Source organism: Lactuca saligna, chromosome 8, assembly GCF_052625555.1.
Source record: "Lactuca saligna cultivar CGN05327 chromosome 8, ASM5262555v1, whole genome shotgun sequence".
NCBI classification, from domain to species: domain Eukaryota; kingdom Viridiplantae; phylum Streptophyta; class Magnoliopsida; order Asterales; family Asteraceae; genus Lactuca; species Lactuca saligna.
The window spans coordinates 79,735,444-79,744,797 of record NC_136424.1 but is presented as its reverse complement, the minus strand read 5'-3'; positions in this window follow the sequence as shown (position 1 = coordinate 79,744,797).

The following is a 9,354-nucleotide window of genomic DNA, read 5'->3' as shown; positions in this document are numbered from 1 at the left end:
CATAAGAACTCTGCAGTTAAGCGTGCTCGGGCGGGAGTAGTACCGGGATGGGTGACCCCCTGGGAAGTCCTCGTGCCGAGTGGCCCAAAGCGGACAATATTGTGATACGTGCCAAAGGGGGATGTTACAAATGGTATCAGAGCTAGGGCACGGGTCGATGTGTTCGACAGGGACGTCGAACCCTATAATGGGGGGTGAAGGTGGGTTGCACCTGAACCCACATCGGCTGGGAAGGAGAATTAAGCATTCCTTATAAGGTGTGTGGATACCTTCCCTATAACAACGCGTTTTAAAGCCGTGAGGGCAGCAGATCCCATAAGAACTTTGCAGTTAAGCGTGCTCGGGCGGGAGTAGTACCGGGATGGGTGACCCCCTGGGAAGTCCTCGTGCCGAGTGGCCCAAAGCGGACAATATTGTGATACGTGCCAAAGGGGGATGTTACATCACCGGTGTAAACAAATGTAAGGTCTGTTTATGCTTATGTTTATATATTGATGATGGCATCCCAATGTTTTAAAAGGAAACATATTACATTTCATCATAATTGCTTTGATAATGTAATTATCATGTTTTTCTGGGAACAAATTCCGCAACATTTTTATTAAAATGATACTCTGATTTTTCTGGCCGTGAAAATGGGGATGTCACAGTATTTGGGGAACTCACTAAGTTGTATGCTTACAATTTTTAGTTTATGTTTAAGGTACTTCTGGTTCCAAAGAGAAAAGCTCGGGATGATTGCAGAGCACACACCATTCGATTCCGCATTTTGTGATTTACTATGATATTGATGATGTATCAATGCATTTTGATAACTTTGGTTTTATGAAAATGATATGATTTACTATTTTACTAATCTAAAAATGAAAAAAAATTGGGTCTTACTTTTAAGATGTTACACCTTAAATCCAACATTCTAACGTCGCACAGTCTGGCTTTTTTGCCGTCGGCTGAGGGTGTGACATATATCATGCCTCATGTCATGGAACGCCTTAGCGCGCACCATAGCGTTCCTTTTAGATATTAACCTGGACCAATTATACTAATACGGGACCGATCCAGTTCGGGTAATATGGGTTTCGATTCGATTGTTAACCTGAAAGGACCAAAATAACCCAAATAAACATGTACAATATGCTTTTGAGCTTAATAACCCAAATAACTCGAAATGACCTGAATAACCCAAATCAGAAAATTATATATATATATATATATATATATATATATATATATATATATATTAAACATTAATAATTCATATTCCAAAAATCCATAATTCATATTTAAACATTAAACATTAAACATCCAAATTAAAATATGAATCTTAAGTTTTCTCCTAAATAACAATTATTAAATACAAATGAACTATTTGTGAATATTGATTGTTCTATTTCCCTTTCCACCTCCACCTCCATCGTTTATCTTGTTTTCCAACTAAAAATTTGCTTTGTGGAAATTAAATTTTTTCTCAAATCCTTTTCAATATCCCATATTAAGGCCTTAGCCTTCAAAGTGACTTCCGAGTTGAACATGGGTGGCTCTATAGTATTCTTCAACTTAATCAACTTCTCACAGACTGTAACAACTCGAAATTTTCCCGTTAATGTTAGCCCGATTTTCGTTAATAAAGTTTGAATTTTATTTAATTTCGTCAAATTCTTATGGTTTGGAAAACCATTTAAGTTTAATATAATTAAATTTATATACGAGTCGGAACCAAAATCACGCGAAAACCCAAGTTCCTTCGAAAATCAGCGAAAATCCGGCCTGACCGGTGTGTTACGGCCGTAAACCCGTTAACGGTTGGACCCCACCACCGACCATACCCCCTTCCAGCCTATATATACGTGATCCCTACGCTCATTTGAACTTTTATGGCCGCAAAAACACTTTCTCTCTCTAAAAATCATCACCCGAAAACTCAAGGAAACACATGATTTCTCTTCATTTATCGTTCTATCCACTTTGAGACTCGTTTTGGAGCATCAAATCATCAGTTTTTCATCAAGATCAAGTGTTGCTATATTCTTGAGTTTACGGTCGTACACCCTTAAAATCTTCAAACCTTCAAGGGTCGCAAACCGTTTACGACCTTACACCATTCAGAAGTTCATATTTCCTTCAAGAACACCATTCACAGCTGTAAACCCTTTGAGGGGCTGTTCACGACCGATAACAGTTCACGACCGTAAAACCCATTCACGACGATGGGTGGAGCTACTCAATGATTATGAGTGTGAGATACGCTATCATCCAAGCAAGGCCAATGTGGTAGCCGACGCCCTCAACCGGAAAGAGTATTCAGGTCGTAGAGTGAAGACACTGACAATGATCATCCATTTCCATTTATCCGCTCAAATCAGAGAGGCTCGGCTGGAAGCCTTGAAACCAAAGAACGGATCAGATGAAGCCTTAAGGGGAATGCAAAAGAACTTAGAGATCAAGGAAGATAGAGTCTATTATTTCATGAACCGGATCTGGACCCAAAGTTCGGTGGTTACATAGAAGTTGTCATGAGCGAAGCTCATAAGACTCAATAATCCGTTCACCTAGGTTTGGATAAGATGTATCTGGATTTCAAAAAGCTCTATTGGTGGCCAAACATGAAAGAAGATCGCTACTTTCGTGGGCAAGTTCCTGACTTGCGCCAAGGTAAAAGTGGAATATCAAAAGCCCTCGGGTCTACTTCAGCAGCTAGAAATACCTAAGTGGGAGTGGGAAATGATTATGATAGATTTTATCACCAAATTACCCAAATCTCCGAGTGAGTACGATACCATATGGGTAATTATCGATCGATTGACCAAATCTGTGCACTTTCTACCAATCAAATAAAACTTCAATGTGGAGAGACTGACTCGGATATACATTCAACATATAGTTCGTCTGCATGGTGTGCCTGTGTCCATTATCTCCGATCTGGATAGCAGATTCACCTCGAGATTTTAGCAGTCACTGCAGAAAGCTCTTGGAATAACTTGGATATGAGCACAACTTACATTCTGCAAACTGATGGGCAGAGTGAGAGAACCATTCAGACATTGGAAGACATGTTGAGAGCATGTGTTATAGATTTTGGTAAGTCATGGGAAACCCATTTATCCTTGGTCGAATTCTCCTACAACAACTATCATACCAGTATCAAGGTTGCGCCATTTGAAGCCTTTTATGGTCATAAGTGTAGATCCCCTTTGTACTGGGCTGAGGTGGGCGACACATAGCTAGTCAAGGGGCAAGTCCTCGACAACGTTATCACAAGCCCATAAATCATCCATGAAACCACAAAAAAGATAGTACATATATGAGAACGACTAAAGGCTTCGAGAGATAGACCAAAGAGCTAGGCCAATAAGAGACGAAACCCTTGGAGTTCCAGGTTGGTGACATGTTCTATTGAAGGTCTCACCCTTGAAAGGCATGATACGCTTTGGAAAGCGTGGAAAGTTGAATCCGAGATACAAAGGACCATTCGAGATCCTCGATAGGATCGGTCCCGTAACATACTAACTTCATTTATCCCAAGAGCTTAACAATATTCATCCTGTCTTCCACGTCTCAAACCTTAAAAAGTGTTTATCCGACGAAACCCTTGTGATCCCTCTTGATGAGATCGAGATCAACGAGAAGATTAACTTTGTGGAAGAACCAGTCAAAATCATGGATCGAGAAATCAAACGAACAAAACAAAGTCGCATACCGATAGTGAAGGTCCGCTGGAATGCCAAGCGGGGACCTGAAACACTTGGGAGCGCGAAGATCAAATGAAACAAAAGCATCCTCATCCTTTTCCGAGTCCATGATTTGTATTCTATGTTTGAATTTCGGGATGAAATTCCATTTATCGGAGGGTGATGTAACAACTCAAATCTTTTTCCATTAATGTTAGTCCGATTTCCGTTAATAAAAATTGAATTTTATTTAATTCCGTCAAATTCTTATGGTTTGGAAAACCATTTAAGTTTTATATAATTAAATTTATATACGATTAAAAAAAAATCACGCGAAAACCAGAGTCCCTTCGAAAATCAGTGAAAATCCAGCCTGACTGGTGTTCACGGTCGTGGACCCGATCACGACCGTAAACCCGTTCACGGCTGGACCCCACCACCGACCTTACCCCCTCCAGCCTATATATATGTGATCCCTACCCTCATTTGAATTTTTTTTGGCCGCGAACACACTTTCTTTCTCTAAAAATCATCACCTGAAAACTCAAGGAAACACAAGATTTCTCTTCATTTATCGTTCTATCTGCTTTGGAACTCGTTTTGGAGAATCAAATTATCAGTTTTTCATCAAGCTTAAGTGTTGTTGTTCTTGACTTTACGGCCGTGCACCCTTCAAAAGTTCATATTTCCCTCAAGAACACCGTTCACGGTCGTAAACCCTTCGAGGGGCAGTTTACGGCCGAGAACAGTTCACGGCCGTAAACCCCATTCACGGCCACAACAAACCCTCCCTAAGTGGTGAACTTTACTGAAAACTCGCTTTTCCCGATTCAATCAAGTCTCGGTAACATTCCTTAACCAAAAGCAAGTGTTTCTCTAACACTTTATCTAACGAAATCGCTAATATAGATGGATAAATGCATTTAATTGTTATTAGGATTCTGTTAAGTGTCGCGTACATCAACTTGAGGGTCTTCATTTCCAATTTCATTGTTCGACATTTCATGCAACCAACAGTGAGTTCATAGCCTACACCTTTATGGTTTTAAGTGTTTTCAGGAAGATGTGTGTATTGGGGGGGGGGGATACAAGCCAAACACAAATGATTTTGTGAACTAAAACAAAAGGATTTTAACAAGTTTAAAACTTATGCAATTGACACAGTCAAACAATTTCCACATTTTTATAAAATATTTAGATATTTTATCCCTTTTGTAGTATGCTGAGCATAAGGGATACTTTCAACTTGAAAACATAATTACAAAGTTTTCAGAACAATTCACAAAACAAGTACATAACATTGCAGACAAACTATAATGGGTATAGTTTGGGGAATTCATTACACAGTTTTTACTGATTCAGACTATATACATGGGCAAACATATAAACCATGACAACTTTAGTTTATGATATTCATTATTGCGTTAAGATAACAAGAGTATAACATCAAATAATTATTTAAGTATAATTATTAATACTCTACCAAGTATACAAACGGTTTCAATTACGAGAAAATGATACAGAACTACACGTAAACTAGTTAATACGGGATTGTGAGATAACTCTTCAATTGTACCCTTCGGGGTACTGGTAAAATCTTCAACATTTAGTGTAACCAGGGTCTCCTGGAGGGAGAGCGTGAGATTTGTGAATAGATCTATTCGGGACTGACAATCACACACCTAAACTGCTAGCTACAGTTAGGCAGACATGCCTGGGGTGACAAATATCATATCATACGATGCCTGAAGAACGTCGTTGAGGTCATCAGTCATATAAAGCATAGTTATACGAACTCATAATAGTATAAACTAACATTTGTTTATAGGATTTCATTCTTCACGAGTTTTATTTTAATTAATATAACTATTGTACATTACACTGGAGGATCTCAAGGATACAATACTTGGTTTTATTTTAAATAATAAAACTACTATACATACTGGTGGTGACCAGAGTTTTCAAACATAACATACATTACTTACTAGTAACAACCAGGGTTTTCATACAAAAGGTTTTCATTCAAAACAATGATTCGATACAGTTGGTGGTAGCCAGACATACAAACCATTACTTGATACACAACTCAGAACACAATAATAAACATTTATGTAAGAAAATATTGGATTTTCTTGGGAAACATACATACATTTTTACAGAAATTCAATGATAGGTTTTCACTACACAAAAACATTCCTATGAACTCACCAGTTTAATGCTGACACTCTTTCAAAATCGCTTTGTATTATCAGGAAATCAGTAATCAGGTACTCCTGCAGCATTTTGAGAAGACGGAGTGTTTAGAGACACGTCTTTTATTTATTTTGTCATACTTTTGATGTATACAATCTATGTATCAAACAGATGTAAATATTCATATATTAATGTAATGGTTGTGGTTACTTTGATTACTATGATGCAATTGTTGTGATAATATACATGACATCCTCCACACCCGAACGTTTCTGGCGTTTTGGTTTGGGGGTGTAACATAGACTTGTTGAAGAAACTCAAACTTCAACCGTAGATCTAACATGGTCGCAAAGTACAAAAAGTCATTTAATTTTCCAAGTTCACCCTTATACTTTTCGTATTTCTCAATCATATCATTACCATTTAAGCAAAATTGAGGAGTTGACACCCAATCCCTAATGTGTTTGTAAACATTGCATATTTCTACAAAAAAAAAAAAAAACATGTGCCATAGAGACACGTCTTTTGAGAATTTTGAGAAGACGAAGTGTTTAGAGACACGTCTTTTATTTATTTTGTCATGCTTTTGATATATATAATCTATGTATCAAACAGATGTAAATATTCATATATTAATGTAATGGTTGTGGTTGCTTTGATTACTATGATGCAATTGTTGTGATAATATACATGACGTCCTCCACACCCGAACATTTATGGCGTTTCGGTTTGGGGGTGTGACACAGGCTTGCTGAAGAAACTCAAACTTCAACCGTAAATCTAACATGGTCGCAAAGTACAAAAAGTCATTTAATTTTCCAAGTTCACCCCTATACTTTTCGTATTTCTCAATCATATCATTCCCATTTAAGCAAAATTGAGGAGTTGACACCCAATCCCTAATGTGTTTGTAAACATTGCATATTTCTACAAAAAAAAAATGTGCCATAGGTTTTGTTTATGTCGATATTATATAGGTTTTTACCTTGATTTTATCTAAAAATCTAACCATAGCTCTACAAATTTTGAAATATTCTTCTACATGGGATACAACATGTCGAACATATGTTAAATTGTGAAATATTACAACAAAGTACGTGTTATTTAAAAAATATCAACTTTAATACCCCCTGTTTATGCGCATGTATCTCATCGAATATACAACCAAAAATAACATAAAAATAATGTAAACAGTATGTTAAATTGTGAACTACATGCTAGAAAAAATCAGGCAAATCAAACAAATAATGAAAAAACTAGGGGTGTGCGCGGTGCGGTTTAGAGTCAAAACCACAAACCGCACCGCATATGCGGTTTGAATATTTTAGAAACCGCAAACCGCACCACAAATGTTCAAAACCGCGTTATGCGGTGTGGTTTGATGCGGGCGGTTTATGCGGTTTGGTTGCGGTTTGATGAGTTGTTCAACATTAAATCTATCAAAAAACCAAAAAACTGACCCGGTTAAAAAAATTGATTGCTTTTATTTCATAAAAACAAATACAATTTTCAAGTTAAATCGTTTTTAATAAATTGTGATTCATGCTACTATAGTTTCGTAAGTGTCCCTGTTATTGCTTTATATTGCCGTTATAGTTGCTATATTCTTGTAAACTGTGGGATCTTGATCTAATAGTGATTTAATGTTACGTTATAGATATTTGAGTATTGTAAGAAATATATTTAAATACATCGTTTCTAAATCGTGATATGAAGTTATAACAAAGTAAAGAATATATATATATATATATATATATATATATATATATATATATATATATATATATATATATATATATATAACATGCGGTGCGGTGCGGTTTGAACCGCGATTTTATAAATACAAACCGCAAACCACACCGCATAGTGCGGTTTGATAAAATGACGAACCGCAAACCGCACCACGAAATTCTAAACCGCATTATGCGGTGTGGTTTGGTGCGGTGCGGACGGTTTGTGCGGTTTGTGCGGTTTTTTGCACACCCTTAGAAGAAACTATGATAGTTTAAATTTGGCATAAAAATCCGCAAACATGTTGAATAAGAAAAAACATCAATACCCCATGTTTAAAGGGCATGTATATCATTGAATATACAACCAAAAATAGCATAAAAAATAGTGTAAACAGTATGTTAAATTTGTGAACTACATGTTGGAAAAAATTAGGCAAATCGGACAAATAATGAGAAGCTATGATAGTTCAAAGTTGGCACAAAAATCTGCAAACATGTTGAATCAGAAAAAAATAGCGTCAATACCTCCTGTTTAAGGGCATGTATCTTATTGACTATACAACCAAAAATAGCATAAAAATAGTGTAAGCAATATGTTAAATTGTGAACTATATGCTAGAAAAACAATTAGGCAAATCAGACAAATAACGAAGAAGCTATAACAATTTAAAGTTGGCATAAAAATCAGCAAACATGCTGAAAAAAAAAAAACAATGGAATGGAATAGGGAATTACCTTTAACTTCAAACTTGCCAAAAACCTTCTCCAACTCCACCGTCATCTTCAATAACTTGTATGTAGAGTTCCATCGGGTTGGGGAATTGTTGCACAAAAACTTCTTGGATTTCACATTTTGTTCTTTCATGCATTATTTGAACCTTTGAATCCATTGAATGAAATTCATACTATATCTAACGACCCTTTGCATGCAATTAATACTAGATTGGTGTTCATCAAACCCATCCTTAACAATAAGGTTTAGGATGTGGGCCATACACCTTATGTGTAATTGTTTCCCCCCATCGTACAAGTTTGGTAGTTTGTTTCATTAAAAATTCAATTACTTTATCATTTGAAATAACATTGTTTATGATTATGGTTATTACATCATTGATACCCCACCCTTTAAGACAAGTCAACAACGTGTGCCTAATGTCTTCTCCCCTATGGCTATCTAAATATTTAAAGTTGATAATTCTTTTATACATGACCCAACATTCATCAATAATTTGGGGCATGACCACCATATAGCTCGATCGTTGAAGAATTGAGTTCAATTTCATGAAAGTAGAGGGGAGTTCAATTTAAGGAGTATGAAGTTTGATTTTTTTTTTTTTTGTGTTCGATCAAAGTAGGAAAGGGAGGAGTAGGACAAGTGTGTGTGTGTTGTTGTTGTTTTTTTTTTCCCGTTTGTGTAGAAAAGCAGCGATGAAGCAATGAAATCGAACTCTACTCGAAGGTTAGGGTGACGATGAAGCAGACAACGATCACAATAGGAAGTGACGACTCAACTAGTTCAATCGATGAATTATGGAATAGCCAGATGACTTCAATTTTTTTTTAACGATGATCGACTGACCAATATTGGGTGTCGTACGTTTGTGGCTTCAAGTGATTATTCAATTATAGGCCAATCCTTTTGGTCAGATTAAACATTTATTCGGGTAATCCGAACCGAATAGCCTGAAACTCAAATTGTGCTAAAATAGATACCCAAGAACGGACCCAAATTACTAATTCGGATCTTCGGTTTCGATTCG